Source organism: Hylobates moloch, unplaced genomic scaffold, assembly GCF_009828535.3.
Source record: "Hylobates moloch isolate HMO894 unplaced genomic scaffold, HMol_V3 SCAFFOLD_17, whole genome shotgun sequence".
Taxonomy (NCBI): domain Eukaryota; kingdom Metazoa; phylum Chordata; class Mammalia; order Primates; family Hylobatidae; genus Hylobates; species Hylobates moloch.
The window spans coordinates 10,269,620-10,289,742 of NW_026652292.1; the positions used below are offsets into that span (position 1 = coordinate 10,269,620).

Consider the following 20,123-nt stretch of genomic DNA (forward strand, 5'->3'; position numbering starts at 1 on the left):
AAAGGGAATTAAATTAGGAAAAGAGGAAGTCAAATTGTCCCTATTTGCAGATGACATGTTTGTATATCTAGAAAACCCCATTGTCTCAGCCCAGAATCTTCTTAGGATGATAGGCAACTTCAGCGAAGTCTCAGGATACAAAATCAATGTGCAAAAATCACAAGCATTCTTATACACCAATCACAGACAAACAGAGAGCCAAATCATGAGTGAACTCCCATTCACAATTGCTTCAAAGAGAATAAAATACCTAGGAATCCAACTTACAAGGGACATGAAGGACCTCTTCAAGGAGAACTACAAACCACTGTTCAATGAAATAAAAGAGGATACAAACAAATGGAAGAACATTCCATGCTCATGGGTAGGAAGAATCAATATTGTGAAAATGGCCACACTGCCCAAGGTAATTTATAGATTCAATGCCATCCCCATCAAGCTACCAATGACTTTCTTCACAGAATTGGAAAAAACTATTTTAAAGTTCATATGAAATCAAAAAAAGAGCCCACATTGCCAAGTCAATCCTAAGCCAAAAGAACAAAGCTGGAGGCATCATGCTACCTGACTTCAAACTATACTACAAGGCTACAGTAACCAAAACAGCATGGTACTGGTACCAAAACAGAGATATAGATCAATGGAACAGAACAGAGCCCTCAGAAATAATGCCAAATATCTACAACTATCTGATCTTTGACAAACCTGACAAAAACAAGAAATGGGAAAAGGATTCCCTATTTAATAAATGGTGCTGGGAAAACTGGCTAGCCATATGTAGAAAGCTGAAACTGGATCCCTTCCTTATACCTTATACAAAAATTAATTCAAGATGGATTAAAGACTTACATGTTAGACCTAAAACCATAACACCCCTAGAAGAAAACCTAGGCAATACCATTCAGGACATAGGCATGGGCAAGGACTTCATGTCTAAAACACCAAAAGCAATGGCAACAAAAGCCAAAATTGACAAATGGGATCTAATTCAACTAAAGAGCTTCTGCACAGCAAAAGAAACTACCATCAGAGTGAACAGGCAACCTTCAGAATGGGAGAAAATTTTTGCAATCTGCTCATCTGACAAAGGGCTAATATCCAGAATCTTCAATGAACTCAAACAAATTTACAAGAAAAAAACAAAAAACCCCATCAACAAGCGGGTGAAGGATATGAACAGACACTTCTCAAAAGAAGATATTTATGCAGCCAAAAGACACATGAAAAAATGCTCATCATCACTGGTCATCACAGAAATGCAAATCGAAACCACAATAAGATACCATCTCACACCAGTTAGAATGGAGATCATTAAAAAGTCAGGAAACAACAGGTGCTGGAGAGGATGTGGAGAAATAGGAACACTTTTACACTGTTGGTGGGACTGTAAACTAGTTCAACCATTGTGGAAGTCAGTGTGGTGATTCCTCAGGGATCTAGAACTAGAAATACCAGTTGACCCAGCCATCCCATTACTGGGTATATACCCAAAGGATTATAAAACATGCTGCTATAAAGACACATGCACACATATGTTTAGTGCAGCACTATTCACAGTAGCAAAGACTGGGAACCAACCCAAATGTCCAACAATGCTAGACTGGATTAAGAAAATGTGGCACATATACACCATGGAATACTATGCAGCCATAAAAATGATGAGTTCATGTCCTTTGTAGGGACATGGATGAAGCTGGAAACCATCATTCTCAGCCAACTATTGCAAGGACAAAAAACCAAACACCGCATGTTCTCACTCATAGGTGGGAAATGAACAATGAGAACACATGGACAGAGGAAGGAGAACATCACACTCTGGGGACTGTTGTGGGGTGGGTGGAGGGGGGAGGGACAGCATTAGGAGATATACCTAATGCTAAATTACGAGTTAATGGGTGCAGCACACCAACATGGTGCATGGATACATAGGTAACAAACCTGCACATTGTGCACATGTACCCTAAAACTTAAAGTACAATAATAAAAAAAAAAAGAAAATGTGGTACATACACACTATGGAATACTATGCAGCCATAAAAAATGATGAGTTCATGTCCTTTGTAGGGACATGGATGAAGCTGGAAACCATCATTCTCAGCAAACTATTGCAAGGACCAAAACCAAACACCACATGTTCTCACTCATAGGTGGGAATTGAACAATGAGAACACATGGACACAGGAAGGGGAACATCACACATCGGGGCCTGTTGTGGGGTGCGGGGAGTGGGGAGGGATAGCATTAGCAGATATACCTAATGTTAAATGACGAGTTAATGGGTGCAGCACACCAACATGGCACATGTATACATATGTAACAAACTTGCACGTTGTGCACATGTACCCTAAAACTTAAAGTATAATAAAAAAAAGAAAGTTTCTCAATACTTAAAGACTTTCTGATGTGATCATTAATAATATTAAGAAATATGACTTCAAAATACATTGTATAATGAACTGTGTCAACCTTTAGAAGATCTGCAAGAAAGTCGGCCCAGTATGTGCCAACATCACAGATGGTCATAAAAGATAAATTTACAACATTCAAGGTCCATTCAAGGATTTGAAGTTCCACAGTACAAAAAAAGTTCATTGCTATATTTTTAAAATCCATATTTCAACTAACCTTTAAGGAACTAAAACTTGTAGAGTTTTGGTATAGTATCAAATAATAACCACAATTGTCTAAAAAGCTTTGAAAATATTTCTCCCTTTTCCAACTTTGCATCTGTGTGTAGCCAGATCTTCTTGATATACTTCAAACAAAACGTTATTACAACAGACAGAATACAGAGACAGATATGAGAATGCAGCTGTCTTCCAGAGAGCTTGTCATTAAAGACATTTGCAAAATTATAAAATAATATTATTCTTCTTCTATTGGAAAAACAGTCATTTTAAATAAAATATTTACATCAATACATAAATGGTTTATGATCATGACTCTAAATGAATATTTAAAGGAGATATTAAATTAAGCATTTAAACATTTTTAAATTTTAATATTAAATACAGTAAATATTAAGAGAGGTAACACATAGTAAAAAGCTCTTTGAGGTCTTCCATAATTTTTAAGAGTGTAAGGGAGGTCAGGAGGCAAAAAAGGTCAAGAACCTCTATCTTAGAGAGTTTGGATAGGAGTGGGGATGACTAAGCTATGAACCAACATATTCATGAGTTTGGATTTTATCCTAGGATGCAAAAATCTATTCCACCCACCACTGTCTAACAAATTTCCATATCTTTAGTTATTTTCACCTCAAAAAAGTGACAATAAGACAAAACGAAAATACCATCATCCTAATGTTAAAGTAAAAATTAGCACCTTCAATATTGGGCTGATAGAGTACAACAGGGGTGAGCACAGCCCTGAAATGTCCTATGTCCTGTTTCTCTGATTTCTCTTAATGACATCACATTTCAAAGGAACCATGTACATAAGGAACCATGCCACTGTAACTGCACCTGCCACTGTAACTGCACCTGCCACTGTAACTGCACATGCCACTGTAACTGCACCTAGATATTAAAACTTCACGCTCTACGAAAACAATGACAATTTTTAAGTGACAACAAAATCCTCAGGAAATAAATGGCTGTCTTTTGCTTAGTTGTTTCTTTTTTCTTTTGAGACAGGGTCTTGCTCTGTCACCCAGGCTGGAGGCACAATCATAGCTCACTGTAACCTCAGACTCCTGGGCTTAAGTGATCCTCCCACCTCAGCCCCCTGAGTAACTCGGACTACAGGTATGCACCACCATGCTGGGCCATTTTATGTATTTTTTGTAGAGATAGGGACTTGCTATGTTGCTCAGGCTGGTCTTGAACTCCTGGCCTCAAGTGATCCTCCCACCTTGGCCTCCCAAAGTTCTGGAATTACAGGTGTGAGCCACTGCTCCCAGCCATCTTTTGTCTTACAACAATGCTAAAGCTTAGGAATGAATGTATTAATCTGAACAGTAAAATTCCTTTTCTCCTAAACCCTTTCTATTTTGCTTTTAAAATGCCTAAATAATTGGACTGTCTCTCATTTAGTTATGTCTCTCATTGAGCTAGCTCCATTACTTCTATGATCTTGGCTTCTGATGATTGCATCTGCAAACATGTTTCCTAAGAGTTTAAATGGTTCATGCACTGCCTGTATAGAAATGCACAGTCAGTATAGAAATGTGGCGTGTAGCACGGGCTACAGCTGCAATCCGAGACTCCACCATTCACAGTCTTGGGATGCTGAGCAGGTTACATATGTCAGTTTGCCCCAGTTTCCTTAGATACAAAATGGGACTAGTGATAGTACCTCAGAGGGTTTTTGTAAGAATTAAAATGATTTACATTGGGTAAACACTTTAGAACAGTGCCTAATGATTGGTGGTGAATTATATTATAATATAGCTGGTAAATATATTTACTTGGGTCACCTTTTTATTCCACTGTATAGAAACCCTTGTGGTACAAACGTATAAACGCTCACTCTGGATATGAGTTACACAGAAGCTATGTGGAGAACTATTTTATTAGATAATAAAATGATAGTGACGCATATCAGTCACCTCTTTGGGCTGCTTTCCCACTCACCTCTCTTCTTAACTTTAGTGAGGATCTGTTTTGTTTTCCTGGCTGTTCTTTGGGTTTGGACTGGCTTTTCTTCACTGTTTGGTCTAAATTTACCACTTCGATGTCCCACTTGTGGAGGTTTAGCTACCATTTGTGTATTTGTCATAGGCAAGCATATGTCACACTCTTTGGTATATACTCTCTCAACAAGCTGAGACCTCGTTACTGCCATCACCTTTTACCAGAAGAAAAAAACTCTCAGAAGAGTCTCACCCAAGGTCACAAAGCTCAAAGTAGCAGAGTCAAGAGAGGAGTGGAGCTCTTGACTCCCAATTTCACAAGCATCAAGGAGGCAGGTTTGCATGAGGTACACCCAAGGAGTGGCAGCCTCTCCCGTTCCCACCTCTCACAGGCCCTCTGAGGGTGTTTCTATTCTATCGCTCATCACCTTGACAGAAACCTCTGGAGAAGCTATGGTCATCTACTAGCAGGATCTGTGCGTTGTCTAGGGTAGAAACGTAGTATGGCCATGTTATTCCTCCTCTCCGTGAAACTTTCCTGCTAAGACGTGTCTGATTTTTGCTGAGTGTGTTCCCAGGCTGAGGGTGCTGAGAACACCAAGTGCAAAACCATAACAGGATGCTGGGAGCCTGGGCCAGCCACAAAGAAGGCCTTGACATTTGCAGATGTAAAGTCTCAGACCTTCAGACTGCTTGGATGCTTAAATAACCAGAGGCTGGTAAGGGAGATCTGGCAAAGGCAGGTAGCACCAGTGTGCCTCAGTGCTCTGATGTGCCATGTAGAAATGTGGCCACTGATGTGTGCTAATTGATGGGCATGAAACGTACATGTGAACACATTACACATGATCCTCTCAAAAGAAATGGGCAGCTTTCCGGGCTGTTGTATTCATTTATATACATGTAAATTTGAAGATCATAAGAGCCTCTGGGGGGGCATGGACTCCATTTCAGGAGAGACATCTCAATTGCCCACATCCATGACACCATCAATCCTGTGGTTAACCCTCAGATCCCTTCCATGGGGAATGGGTAGGATTTCCTGCGCTTGGGAGAAGAGACCGGGTTTGGTCTCCAGCAGAAACAGCTAGGAGAGTGGCCTGGAGAAGGGAATGAGGATAAGAACCAACCCCTCCTCCACTGAGAAGCAGGGTAGGCGGAGGACACCCAAGGGAACTTCACAGCCTGGAAGGTCTAAGCAGAGGAAGCTATTCTGGTGGCCCTCTGGTCCTTGATGGGCCTGGTCACCCCAGAAATGCCCATCATTCAGGCCTTTGCAATCCCTCAAGTCTTGTCCAGCTTCCTTGTCAGGGCTCCTTGTCCCCCAGATGTTCTGCCACCTCCACCTCCTAGTGTGAATAACAGGCCTGGGGCCCCAATGACTACAGATCCAAAGTCCTTCCCACCCTCCCCACACACAGTTCCCAGATTTAGCAAGTAATACAGGACACCCAGTTAAATTTGCATTTTAGACAAACAACTTTTTTTTTTTTTTAAGTGAAAGTATGTTCCAGGCAATATTTGGAACTTATATACTTATACTAAAAATTTACCCGTTGTTTATCTGAAGTTCAAATGTGGCTGGACATCTTGTATTTTATCTGGCTACCTTAGACCCTCTCCATGGCAAGCTAAGCCTCTACTCTTTTGAGGACCCCCAGCCCCCACTCCCATCCCCTCGAGGGTGCCGCCTTTTGAAAACAGGAAGTAGAAAGGGAAGATGTCTTCAGGCAACATGGGCCTGCAGCACAACCTTCTCCTGGGATTAGAGGGCACAATCTGACACTGATAAGGAAGAAAACAAAACAGAATGAAACAGGAACTGGTATCTCAGTGTGTGGTCTCCCCTTCTGCTTTCTTTTTTGAGACGGAGTCTGGGCTGTCGCCTGGGCTGGGCTGGAGTGCAGTGGCCCTATCTCGGCTCATTGCAACCTTCACCTCTGGGGTTCAAGCGATTCTCCTACATCAGCCTCCCAAGTAGCTGGGATTACAGGCACCCGCCACCATGCCCAACTAATTTTTTGTATTTTTAGTAGAGATAGGGTTTCACCATGTTGGCCAGGCTGGTCTCGAACTCCTGACCTCGTGATTTGCCTGCCTCTGCCTCCCAAAGGGCTGGGATTACAGTCATGAGCCACCGCGCCCGGCCCCCATCTGCTTTCTTACTCTAGGGTCCAGCAGACAGGAAACATCAGGGATGCCCTCAGCTGGAGTCGCTGAAATGAACTAGGGAAAAAACAAAGTAGATTCCAACGTGTGTGGGTGATTCCAACACTATGTGGCAGGGTGTGCCACGAAGGAACTGTATCATGTTTTAGACTTAAGATGAACAACCATACATAGTGCGTTTTTGGAGAACTTTACAATCTTTCTTGTTGTTTCTCTCCAATGACCCCCAAAATATCAAACATTATTTTCTTTCCCTGAAGTTTCATTGTTGAGAGAGAAGATATTACATTTTAAAATTCGTATTCTTCACTCAGCATTGCAATATAAGGACAGTTTGCAAGCAGGCAGGGAATGAGTGAAAATATATTTTGTGTTTTAATCTAAAGACATATATTTTTATACTAAAGTCACATACTACATTTCCATCACAAGCACAGAAATTCTGCTCTTTTTTGCCCCCTCCTACCCCGGGGGAAAAATAGATTCAAATTTTTGGAGACTTAATTGCCCTAAACTTTCATCTTTACGATGGAAATGACACTTTTCCTGGAAGATGGATCTTGGTCCTTCACTGCTCCATGACTTTCTCAGACTGAGTTGTGTCCTTGAGGAAGAGGGAGTGGGTAAACCGGAGGAGGGGTGGAGGTCCTGAGAAGGAATGTGGGCAACTGGGAGTTGGATCCTTGGCACACCACGAGCTGGAGCTGAGAGGTAACTGTCAAATCAGAAACCTGTGCCAAATTTGCTTTCTTTGACTTGTGCTTCTGACTTTTTCTTCGTAATTAATTGATATCTGCCCTCTTTGCTTTTGAATACAATTCTTCCCCTAAGGTTGGCTCATCCCATCAGTTCTGAGAGGAAGGAAGGGAAGCGGGCTTGTGTTTTTCAGAGTAAGTGGTGCTCTCTGGGCAGCTGAGAATGACAGCCACTCCCAATCAGGAAGACCGCAGGGACAGGGAGAGACCCAGGGAATCAGAGGGGATGTTCCTCCAGAGCCTTGCACACCTGGAGACAGCTCTTACCGGGGAGTCCTCTTAGCTGAAGTCTTGGAGGGATGTGTCATCTTTCAACATAGGAAGTTATTCTCTTATATCCCCCTGTCTGTTCCTTGTGCTACTTCCTTACAAGGGGCCATAGAAGACAGAAAAGGGGCGATGCCAAAGGAATGCAACAAACCCCGTAAATACCACATGTGGGATTAAGAATTGAGCACCTCAGTTTAGGTGTGGTTTAGAGAAAGGCAGTGAAGAGAAAAAGCTGCCTTCCCCAGGTCTCCAGTGATGCTTCACCTGCTCTCCACTGTCAGGTAATGGAGAAGAAACCATGCTGAGGAGTCACAGGACGATTTCAAGATGTGACCACGGCTTCCCAGCTCTGAGAAGCTGCCTCTGACTAGTGATAGCAGCTGGCAGGAAAATGATCTCCGGGGCAAATAGAGGATGTAAATGTGCAGCATATGCCACTTTGGTTATGAGGCATCGCCTGGTAGGTTTCACAATGTAGAGGGAAGTTAGGAGGAGGAGGACCATTTCAGATACCCTTTCTCCTCCAAGAAACCTCATGTCCTTCCTCCTTTTTGCCTACTGCCCCAGAGTTATCCCCGAGTGTTCAGACCCACAGGTATAGCTAGACTTTGAGCCCTGGGTTAACTTGCTGTCTTAATCAGTCACTCCTCAGCACATGGTGCCTCCTATATGTAATGCAATGTTCAACATATGTCTTTTCTCCTTAAGACTGTGAACCTAATCAAGCCACGGACTGCCTCAGAAACTTCCTTTCTCTTCCACTCAACACTTAGTCCAGTACCTGGCATTTAGAAGCTTCTCGAAAATACAGCTAAACTGAATTCTAGCTTGGTGTTTGAGATATAAATTCAGTCTCTGATGAGAAAAAGACAGTGCTCTTGACCTTAGGAAAAAGTTAATTCCTAATTATTCATTTCTGTCAGTACAGGTTGCTCGTGGAACTCACGAGGGTCAGCCTAACACGGTAGTTATGCTATGGTTTCTGCATGCAGATGGCCTTGCTGAATTCAGACCTCCTCACACTTTCTCTATGGCCCTGGGTAAGTCACCCATTGGCTTTGGCTTCAGTTTCCTCCTTCTATAAAACATAGATGATACTATCACTCCTTTCACTGGGTTGCTGAGGACTTAGTGATGTAATGGATGCAAACTGCTGAAGCGGATGCCTGGCACAGACTTCACCTTCAATGAACGTCGGCCATCAGTATTTATCTGTTGACCATAATGACCTGATCACTACTCCTTCTTCATTCAGGAAGAGCTCCAAGACATAGATTTCTCCTGGTGCTTTTTGATTCCACGAGGAGGAAGTATGTGGTGATGGGAAACCAACCCAGCTGTTTCCACTTTGTTCTGAGGTTAGTTACTGAGGGTATCTTGAATCTCAGTCTTCATTCTAAAATGAAGATAATGTTGATATGGTTTGGCTGTGTCCCCACCCAAATCTCATCTTGAATTCCAGCTCCCACCATGTAGACCTGGTGGGAGATAACTGAATCATGGGGGCGGTTTCCCCCATACTGTTCTCACGATAGTGAATAAGTCTCAGGAGATCTGATGGTTTTATAAGGATAAACCCCTTTTGCTTGGTTCTCATTCTCTCTCTTGCCTGCCGCCATGTAAGACGTGGCTTTCACTTTCCACCATGATTGTGAGGCCTCCACAGCCACGTGGCACTGTGAGTCCATTAAATCTCTTTTTCTTTATAAATTACCCAGTCTTGGGTATGTCTTTATCAGCAGCATGAAAACAGACTAACACAAATGGTATCTGACTTATTGGTTGTTGAGGATTAATACTGTATTAAAATACTTTGTGAAATGTTGCACAAACCGTTTCATTATTTTTTATTTGACCCTTTGTATACATAAATGCATTACACAAAGGCACACCACACACACACACACACACACTCTCTCTCTCTTTTGTATACATAAATGCATTACACACAGGCACACCACACACACACACACACACACACACACACACACACTCTCTTTTGTATACATAAATGCATTACTCACAGGCACACCACACACACACACTCTCTCTTTTGTATACATAAATGCATTACACACAGGCATACCACACACACACACACACACACACTCTCTCTCTCTGTCTCTCTCTCTCTCCCATGCATAACACTACTTCCTCCCTCAATGGTGCTCAGCAATGCATTTCATCCTTAGATGTATCCAGGTTTTTGCAGACCTGAAACTTGTACAATAATTTTTGGTCCCTCTAAAAAATATAAAACTACAAATATAAAGTCAGGTTTTTTTTTTAAGAGTGCTATTTATTTAAACTGAGATGAGGGACAAGGAACAGTGGTGGGAGGGATTTTGTGCCTTGCAAGAGAGGGGCTAGGGGTTTCCGCTCTCAGTCTAGCCACGTGGCAGCCCATTTGGTTGTATTACCCTTTTCTTCCAACCACCTTGTCCTGACTCAACTGTGTTCCCGGCAGAGAGTCTGTTTCTTCCTGGCCACTGTGCTCAGAGTTCAGTCAGCTTCTTTTTCTCCTTTTCCAACATGTTTTGTGCATCCACCTGTTCTCTCCATCTGCTAGGAATCTCCAAGTGTTTCCCACTAGTCTAAGCTCAATGCGGAAAAGAACCGAGTTTAAGAAGCACGTTATCCCGAGTTCCTTGCAGCATGGTGGGTTTATGTGCTTGCTTGCTTGCTGAATGAATGAATGAATGAATGCATCTCGGCATTGCATCCACTCAGCCGCCAGGCAGCAGTCTGAGAAATGCCTGCGGTCACTGCGCTTGCATCCCCCAGTCACCACTCTCACTGCCTTGCTCCCTTCAGAGGTGGTGTCTTACCAGGTGCTAATGTAGCTCTTACCACACACAAAACACTGTTCAAATACAAACTCCTTTCATCTTAAGCACCACCTGACAGGGCAGGTACTATTACCAATTCCGTTTGACAGATGAGGAACCTGGCACAGGAAGCATTTGCGTGGATTCCCCAGGATCGCCCCACTGTCAGGAGCAGAGTCAGAATGGGCCTCAGCATCAGGCTCCCAATCCTGGCTTCTAACCACTGCGCTCTGCACTTCTCTCTCCCCATCTTCCCACTCCAGTGTCTTCGGTCATGCCACTGCAGCTTTCAGGCCAATACTGTATTAGCCTCTTAGTGTTCTCGTCCCTGCAGCCATTTCCCCAGGCAGCAAGTCCATGTGCCCTCACTGATGTAGGTGGCTCTTGTGTCATTTGTCACATCCTACTGAATTGCTTATGCATCTTGTTCACACTCACAGCACTCTCCCTCTCACACGTCCTCCTTCTAAAAATGTCCCTCAGTGTCTGCTATGAGCCAGGTGCAGACTTAGGTGACAGGGCTGCTATGGGAAATAAAAAATTAACAAGGAGCACCTGCATCTTAATGCAAAGTAATAAACTATGTTAAGTGTCAGGAAGGAAAGGTTAAGGATGCCAGGAAGGCTTTTAATAAATAAGCTGACTTAGATGGGCGGGTGGTGCTGAGGATTAAGAACGTGCTCTTCTCGAGTGCATCTGAGAGATGAGTAGGGTTGGCCAAGTGAGAAACATGGGGGAATGTCCTAGGCAGAGGGATGGCCCCCTAGGAAGGCCTTGCAGTGGAAACAAGTTTGGCCCATTAAAGGTATTGCATGCAGGTCTATACAAATGGCTTACCATATGCAAGAGAAACAGTGATGGGACATGAGGGTAGGCGCTAGACCCATCCCAGGTCTTAAGAGCGATTTTTTGAAGACTTTATACTTGTTCTTAAATGTAACAGGAAGACAGTGAAGAATGTGAGCAGGGGAGTGGCACTCTGATTTCCATAAATGAAGGATTTATATTCTCTTTGCCGTGAGAAGAATTGATTAGAAGAGAGCAAGACTGAAAGTGCGGCACCCATTCACGGGTGCAGCACACCAACATGGCACACGGATACATATGGAACAAACCTGCACATTGTGCACATGTACCCTAAAACTTAAAGTACAACAATAAAGAAAACCCATAAATATTAATAACAACAACAACAACAACAACAACAACAAAGACTGAAAGTGCGGACAAGCCAGTTAGGAGGCTCTGACAATAGAAGAGGCAAGAGATGATGCTGGCTTAGGATGTGTGTGTGGAGGTCCAGGCTGAAGATAAACATATTCATGATATATTTTGGGGGGATGTTTGAAAATACAGTTGTTCTTAATAAGTATTTGTCATGTGAATTAAAGAATGGTCTATTTGCCTCACCTATCCCTCCTTTCTTTGCAACAAATTAAAAGTTGCAAGCTGCTCCCATCAATGCTGTTAGAACATCTTTTGGGACAACTTAGGAAAACAGGCTCCAGGAGCTATCGTGGGGTGGATCCGAGGATGTCTGTTTTCTATAGCCATTTTCAGTTGAAAAGATACTGAAATCATCTTATCATCCATTCAACTAAGAGTCAAGTTATTTGTCATTCTGTTGCCTTGGAAACAAAAAGAGTTTTGCTTTCTTGATCTGCTATTTTTTCAAAACTTACAGGTTGACCTTGGGGACTGTTATGCAAGGCCCAACTATCTTTAAACTTTATGGATGCGCTTTTATCCACACATATGCATAGGAATGTCTGATGCTTTGATCTTTCACCATGATGTTGAGTCAAGATGCCAAAATGCCTCAAAGATTTGGCTTGCACTGTGCCCAAATGAAAAGGCAGAGAGAATGAAGTGTGATCTTAAATTCATACAATTCAGTATGCTGTCCTTAGTGACAACTCCCTCATTCTGCCTCAAAACAGAGGACTGACAACTCTGCTTACACTGTGCTTCCCTTTTGTGTGTCCCTGCGGGAGCATGCTCGTGGTCTCAGTGCAGGGTTCCTCTCTGCAACCTGGGGTTGTTACCGACGTCCTAGGGGTGCAGGTTGAAGGGACCTCTGTCTTTCAGAGTGGCCCCCTGAGGTGGCCATGGGCTTAGTTAAATGAGGCTACTTTGCTCAAAGTGTGATCTCAAAGCCTTTTTTTTTCTGAATTACCTTCAGAGCCATTTATTAGTCTCCAAGAACAAGTTAGTTTTACTGCTATAGTAGTTCTTTCCACATCCCATACCCAGAAATGTTTTCATCCCTTCTTTCCCTGCTCCTGAATCAGTGATGAAGTGAGGGTAGATCAGGCTATGCCTGTGAGATAATACCCAAACCACAAAGGTAGTGTGTGTGTGTGTGTGTGCGTGTGTGTACACAAGGGAATCGGTGCAATGCACAGGAGCACTGGGGGAAGCAACCTGGTGGGAGGAAGTCTTCTATTCTCAGCAGGAGACAGCAAGGCAAGGCCCGTTTTGGAAACTTGTTGTAAAAACATGACAGGGGCCAAGGGGCTGAATAAAGTTTCGCTTGCCGAACAATGCCTATATTTTAAAATAACCTCTCACTAGTAATAATTTGCACCATATTATCTCATTATGTAAAGGGATCATCTTATGCTCATTTTAACTGGGGCTAGTGAAACAATTTTCTATAAGAAAAACTTGGTTTCATAAGAAAATATTAGTCTAATGATGAAAAAAGTATCAATTATAGAAGATTTTCAAGATAAACGAAACTTATTACTTTTAAGGGCAAATATGCATTATATTAGACTCGTAGTGCTGCCTGTTAAAAGTCTTGCTTTAGTTACTGCATAATTATTGATTGTTATGGGCTGAATATTGGTGTCCCTGCTCAAATTCATGGTTGAAATCCTAATTCCTAAGGGGGATGGTGTGAGAAGATGAGGACTTTGGGAGGTGATTAGGTTATGAGAGTAGACCACTCATGAAGGTAGACGGTGCCCTTATAAAACAGATCCGAGAGAGTTAGCCATTGTCTTTCCACCACGTGAGGACACAGCAAAGACTGCTGTCCCTGAGCCAGTACACTGGCCCTCACCACACAATGAACTTGCCGCTGTCTTGCTCTCAGACTTCCCAGCCTCCAGAACTGCGAAAAATAAATGTATGTTGTTTGTAAGGTACCCAGTTTGTGACATTTTGCTATAGCAGCCCAACTGGGCTGAGACAGTGTTTTAAATTGTAGGCCTAAGCACGGTCAGCCTCTGCTTAGATTATAATTACTTTTTTTTTTGTTTTTTAAAGCAAGCTATCTTTTTCAATTTGCAAACAGGCTCTTAATGTATCACATAGTGATTTAGAAACAAGGCCAGCAAACTTTTTCTGTATATCACCAGATAGTAAATATTTTAGGCTTTACAAACAGTCTCTCACAAGTAGCCAGCTCTGCTGTTACAGTGCTGCAACAGCAGCCACAGAATAACAAATAGCATGGCAATAAAACTTTATTCACCAAAAAAAAAAAAACCCAAAAAAAACCTGTCGTGGGCCAGATTTGTCCAGCAGTCTGTAGCTTGCCAATCCTGATTTAGGGAAAGTAGTACGTTCACTTCCCCTAAGGCTCCACTAACTACAAACTCAAAATTAGTGATGAGCTACACAAAACTTGAAGTCTATTAATTGTTAAAATGTGTTTTGGTTTAATTTTTATTTTTAAACATAAACTTAGCTTCGTTCAGGGCAAAAGTAATCAGAAGCAATGAATACTGATGCAAATCCAGACAACATTTTTAGTGGCTTGGATCTTTCCATTCAGATTTACCACATTCTTTCTGTATTAGTCCTTTCTCACACTGCTATAAAGAACTACCTGAGACTGGGTAATTTATGAAAAAGAGGTTTACTCAGCTCACAGTTCCACAGAGTATACAGGAAGCATGGCTGGGGAGGCCTTGGCAGAAGGCGAAGGGGAAGGAGGCACGTCTTACATGGTAGGAGCACGAGGAAGAGGGCAAAGGGGAACGTGGCACACACTTTTAAACAACCAGGTCTTGTGAAAACTCACTCACTGTCATGAGAACAGCAAGGGGGAAATCAAACTCCGTGATCCAATCACCTCTCACCAGGCCTGTCCTCCAACATGGGGATTAGAATTTGACATAAAATTTGGGCAGGGACACAAATTGAAACCATATCATTAGCCCCCACAGGGTTCTCAATGGGGCACTGCCTAGTGGAGCTGTGAAAAGAGGGCCACTGTCCTCCAGACCCCAGAATGGTAGATCCACTGATAGCTTGCACTGTGAACCTGGAAAAGCCACAGGCAGTCAACGCCAGCCCATGAAAGCAGCTGAGGGGGCTGTACCCTGCAGAGCCACAGGGCAGAGCTCCCCAAGGCCTTGGGAACCCACCCCTTGTATCAGTGTGGCCTGGCTGTGAGACATGGAGTCAAAGGAGATTATTTGGGAGTTTTCAGATTTAATGCCTCCCCTGCTGGGTTGTAAACTTGAATGGAGCCTGTAGCCCTTTTGTTTAGGCTGATTTCTCCCTTTTGAAACAGGTGTATTTACTCAACACCTGTACCTGCATTGGATCTTGGAAGTAACTAACTTGGCTTTGATTTCGCAGGCTCATCCGTGGAAGGGACTTGCATTGTCTCAGATGAGACTCTGGACTGTGGACTTTTGAGTAAATACTGAAATGAGTTACTACTTGGGGGACTGTTGAGAAGGGATGATTGTGTTTTGCAATGTGAGAGGACATGAGATTTGGGAGGGGTCAAGGGCAGAATGATATGGTTTGGATTTGTGTCCTTGCTCAAAATCTTGTGTCAAATTGTAATTCACAGTGTTGGAGGAGGGGCTTGCTGGGAGGTGATTGGATCATGGGGGCAGATTTCCCCCCTGCTTCTCATTGAGTTCTCACGTGTGGCACCTTCCCCTTTGCCCTCTTCCTTCTATTCCTGCCATGTAAGATGTGCCTGCTTCCCCTCTGCCTTCTGCCATTACTGTAAGTTTCCTGGGGCCTCCCCAGGCCTGCTTCCTATACAGCCTGCAGATCTGTGAGCCAATCAAACCTCTTTGCTTTACAAGTTACTCTATCTCAGGTACTTTTTTGTTGTTTGTTTTTTTAGCAATGACAGAATGGACTAATATGCTATCTACATATGTCTTTATTATTTAACAAGTATTTGGTCCCTTCCAATGGGCTAGGTTCTGGGCTAGGCAGTGGCTAGGGAGAAATAAATAAAAACAACCTCTCACAGAGTTCCTGCTCATGGGGTCTGACAGCTTTTAGTGTGTTGTTCGTTACATCCTCAGTGCTGCGCACAGGCCTGGCACCTAGTAGGTGTTCAAAAAAATCCTTGTTGACTGAGAGAACTGCCATATCCTATTTGGCACAATTAAAGTGAGCCCTTATCTTCCCCTCAAACTTAGTTTCTCCTTCTGCCTTCATCGCTTCTATTTATAACTCTGTTCTCTAAGGTTTAAAACCCCAAAGTCATCTTTTGTGACAGCTCACAGATCTATCCCTCCACTCCATCCTACACGTTAAAATCACTGTAATCTTCCTGCAACTCAGCTCTGATTCTGTCAATCCTCATTCATAACACCTGGGGAGTTGTCCTTTACCTTCAAACACAAAGGCCATGCTGTTTCTCAACGTGGAAACACCCGGAGGACCCAGATTTACCAACCTCTCCTCTTTCTCTGTCTTTCCTCAGCGGCCTCTCAGTAGATGCCTCTCTCATGTGCCTCCTCCCTGTGAGACATTCACCCTCACACACTCCCCAAGCACTCTCACCTCACACACATACACTCTCACATACACACTCTCCATACACCCTCACCCCACATGCACTCACACACACTCCCTATACACATCCCCCCCACACACTCACACTCCCCCTATATACAACCCCACACACATACTCACCATACACCTTCACCCCACACACTCACACACACTCCCCATATACACCCCCACACACACTCACACACTCCCCATATACACACCCCCCACACATTCACCATACACCTTCACCCCACACACTCACACACTCGCCATACACCCTTACCCCACACATTCACAAACACTCCCCATACACACACCCCACATGCACACTCACACAAACTCCCCATACATCCTCTCCCCCGCCACACACACACTACCCATACAACCTCATCCCCCACACTCCCCATACTCACTCACCCCACACACTCACACACTCCCCATACGTCCTCTCCCCCCACCCCCCCAACACACATACTCCCTGTATTAGTCTGTTTTCATGCTGCTGATAAAGACATACCCAAGACTGGGAAGAAAAGGGGGTTTAATTGGACTTATAGTTCCACATGGCTGGGGAGGCCTCAGAATCATGGCAGGAGGCGAAAGGCACTTCTTACATGGCAGCGGCAAGAGAAAATGAGGAAGAAGCAAAAGCAGAAACCCCTGATAAGTCCATTAGATCTCATGAGACTTACTCACTGTCACAAGAATAGCATGGGAAAGACCCACCCCCATGATCCAATTACCTCCCCCTGGGTCCCTCTCACAACATGTGGGAATTCTGGGATATATAGTTCAAGTTGAGATTTGGGTGGGGACACAGCCAAACCATATCACTCCCTATACACCACCATCACACACACACACATACACACACTCCCTATATGCCCTCACCCTCACCTCCCACAGTCTTAAACATTCACACCCACCCCATGCTCACACAGAAACACACTCTTACACAGTCTTTCACACACACTCAAAGACAGCCATACATCCCTGGACAACTTGTCCTTTTCACATATCTGTGTATTTTCTAAATGAGATTTTGCTTGTGGCATTTTACCCTTCCAGAACACTTTTATCTCCATTTCAAAACACCATTAAAATCAATTCAAACTGCACTTCCTCCGTGGAGAATTAGGGGCCTGGAGAATGCCTGTGGTTTGCAGCTCCTTTGGCCCTGGGCACATCCATTGGAGCAGGTCAGAATCTGAACATTACCCCTCTTTGGTGCAGAAAGGTGACTTTGTTTTTCGCTCTAAACTCCTGTTTGCTCCAGAGCTTCTGTGTGCTAGGACTGACACTTTCCTTCATCCCCTTCAGAACCCAGTGACACTCCAGTTAGAGTTGACTTGTACAGATGGGTCTGATTTTCAGCTCTATCACAAGAAGAGTTGTTGTTCAGATTTCTTCCTGTCCCTCCTCCTCCTCCCTGAGCAGGATTTGGGGCAGCAGCAGGAAACAGGGCTAGGATCTTACAGGCCTGTGCAGGCTCCCCAGCCTCCGTACGGCTGCTCAGGGTGCTCAGGGACATTTCCAAGGCTCAGTGACAAGCTTTGCACTTTCTCTGACTTCCAGTCCCGAGATCCTCTTCCAAGCCCCCAACACTCTACCTTCTTCAGAGACCTGTGGGAACAACTGGAATTCCTGCCTGTGAGGTGCAGCGGAAGGGAAGTGGAGGCATTCCTGAGCTCCATTTCACCTGCTGCCTTTCTCCTCAACCGTGTTGGTGTTGGTAACCTGGCAGGATGGGTCTTCCCAGAATCCTGAGCAGAGAGCAGCCATGTATTAGTCCGTTCTCACACTGCTATAAAGAAATAGCTGAAAGTGGGTAATTTACAAAGAAAAGAGGTTTAATTGACTCATGGTTCTGCAGGCTGTACAGGAAGCATGGCTAGGAGGTCTCAGGAAACTTACAGTCATGGCAGAAAGTTAAGGGGAAGCTGGAACGTCTTACATGGCAGGAGCAAGAGGAAGAGCGAGCAAACGGGGAAGTGCCACACACGTTTAAACAACCAGATCTCGTGAGAACTCACTCACTATTACTAGAACAGCAAGGGGGAAATCCACCCCCAAGATCCAATCATCTCCCACCAAGCCCCTCCTCCAACATTGGGAATTACAATTCAACATGAGATTTGGGTGGGGACACAGAGTCAAACCATATCAAGCCACCAGCCCCTCTCTGGGGCCTCTGATAGCTTGGTACCTATCCAGCCTGGCTCAGTCTTAGGAGGTAGGGTCTGCAGATACCTTCCTAGGGTCTCACACAGCAGCTCAACTGTGGACTAGTCCCCTATGAATTTCCTTACTTTCTGATTCCTGCTTGATCATTCCTCGTTCTTTCCTAAAGTCCAGAAATGTGCTCTGTGTTATATCTGGATTCCTGTCTGCTCCTGAGTCAGACTCAAAGCTATGTTTTGCGGACCCTAAAAGTCTCCTTCCCCTAGAGACAGGGTCTCACGCTGTCACCCAGGCTGGAGTGCGGTGGCACGATCACAGCTCACTGCAGCCTCTACCTCCAGGGATCAGGCCATCCTATCCTCCTGCCTCAGTCTTCTAAATAGCTGGGACCACAAGCATGCACACCACGATGCCTAGCTAATTTATTATTATTATTACTACTACTATTTGTAGAGACGGGGGTCTCTCTCTATTGCCCAGGCTGGTCTTGAACTCCTAGGCTCAAGGGATCCTCCTGCCTCAGCCTCCAAGACTGCTGGGATTACTGGCATGAGCCACTGCGCCTGGCCCAGACTGGCTTTTTAAAATCAAAGAATCTTGCATTCCTACCAAAATTTGGCTAACCATTTAAAAATTTCTGTTTGAACCTCAAAGCTGAGCAATGAGCTCTGACTCCTGGCTCCCACTACCCTGAAGAAATGAATGTCTTAGCTGCAATGGGGACATGATTGGGGGAGGTATGGGGTAGCCAGGGGTGGCTGGTAGGGTGATCAGAGAAAATAGAGAGTGCCCAGTTATTGTTGAATTTCAGCTAAACAATGCATAATGTTTTTTAGAATAAGTATGTTCCAAATATTGCAAGAAACATACTAAAATGAAAACTTTTATTTAAAATTTAACTATCACTGGGTATCAAGTCTTTTAATTTGCTAACAAAAAAATCATTAATTATAATTTTCCAGTTTTTTAAAATTAGGCTATGCTAGCAATGAGAACTTTAAATAAAAACAGGAAACCCTAGCAGCAGAGGGTTCACCAGGAATGAAATCCATTAGTTTAGAGTTTTCAAAACTATGATCCTCTCCATACTACCTTGTACTAGAAAGAGTGGAGCAGTTAAAGGGGTAATTTAACATGGCAACTGACTTAATGCAGAGCACAGTTTTTGCTATCATTTTATTAGTTTAAAGGTGATACAGTCTTAGAGAGAGTGAAGATCTCAAATTCTTTTATACTCCACATCTGAACAATATTGAAATAATGTATAAACAATTCTGTACTGCTGATTCCATTGTTTTGTCCCATTTCTCTAACTTTTGCCAGTAAAAACTGACTTCACGGCACTTTTTATTTTAGAGTTTTATTTGTTCACACAACCTAGTACAATAACTGGGAAATTGTAAACAATGACATTTTATTTAAGGTAAATTAACATATAAATATATGTGGATAGATGTTTACGTTAAACACAAAACTGAGGGATCAATTTGGTTTTTGTAGCTGGTAATGAAAATACACAACTTTTCAACTTTTCCTGTTAATAATTCTGAGAGCTAATTAACTTTGTAGAACATGTTGGAGTTT

At 43.5% G+C, this 20,123-nt stretch overlaps 1 protein-coding gene and 1 long non-coding RNA gene across 8 annotated transcripts in view; one reads left to right on the forward strand and one right to left on the reverse strand.

Annotated features, from left to right (window-relative positions):
- Positions 1-20,123, reverse strand: part of CTNND2 (catenin delta 2) — a 931,369-nt gene that overhangs the window by 323,515 nt on the left and 587,731 nt on the right. The window lies entirely within an intron of this gene.
- Positions 7,321-17,958, forward strand: LOC131381707 (uncharacterized). The gene is made up of 3 exons (XR_009210594.1): positions 7,321-8,807; positions 9,023-9,125; positions 17,934-17,958. It is a non-coding gene; the product is annotated as an uncharacterized LOC131381707 (long non-coding RNA).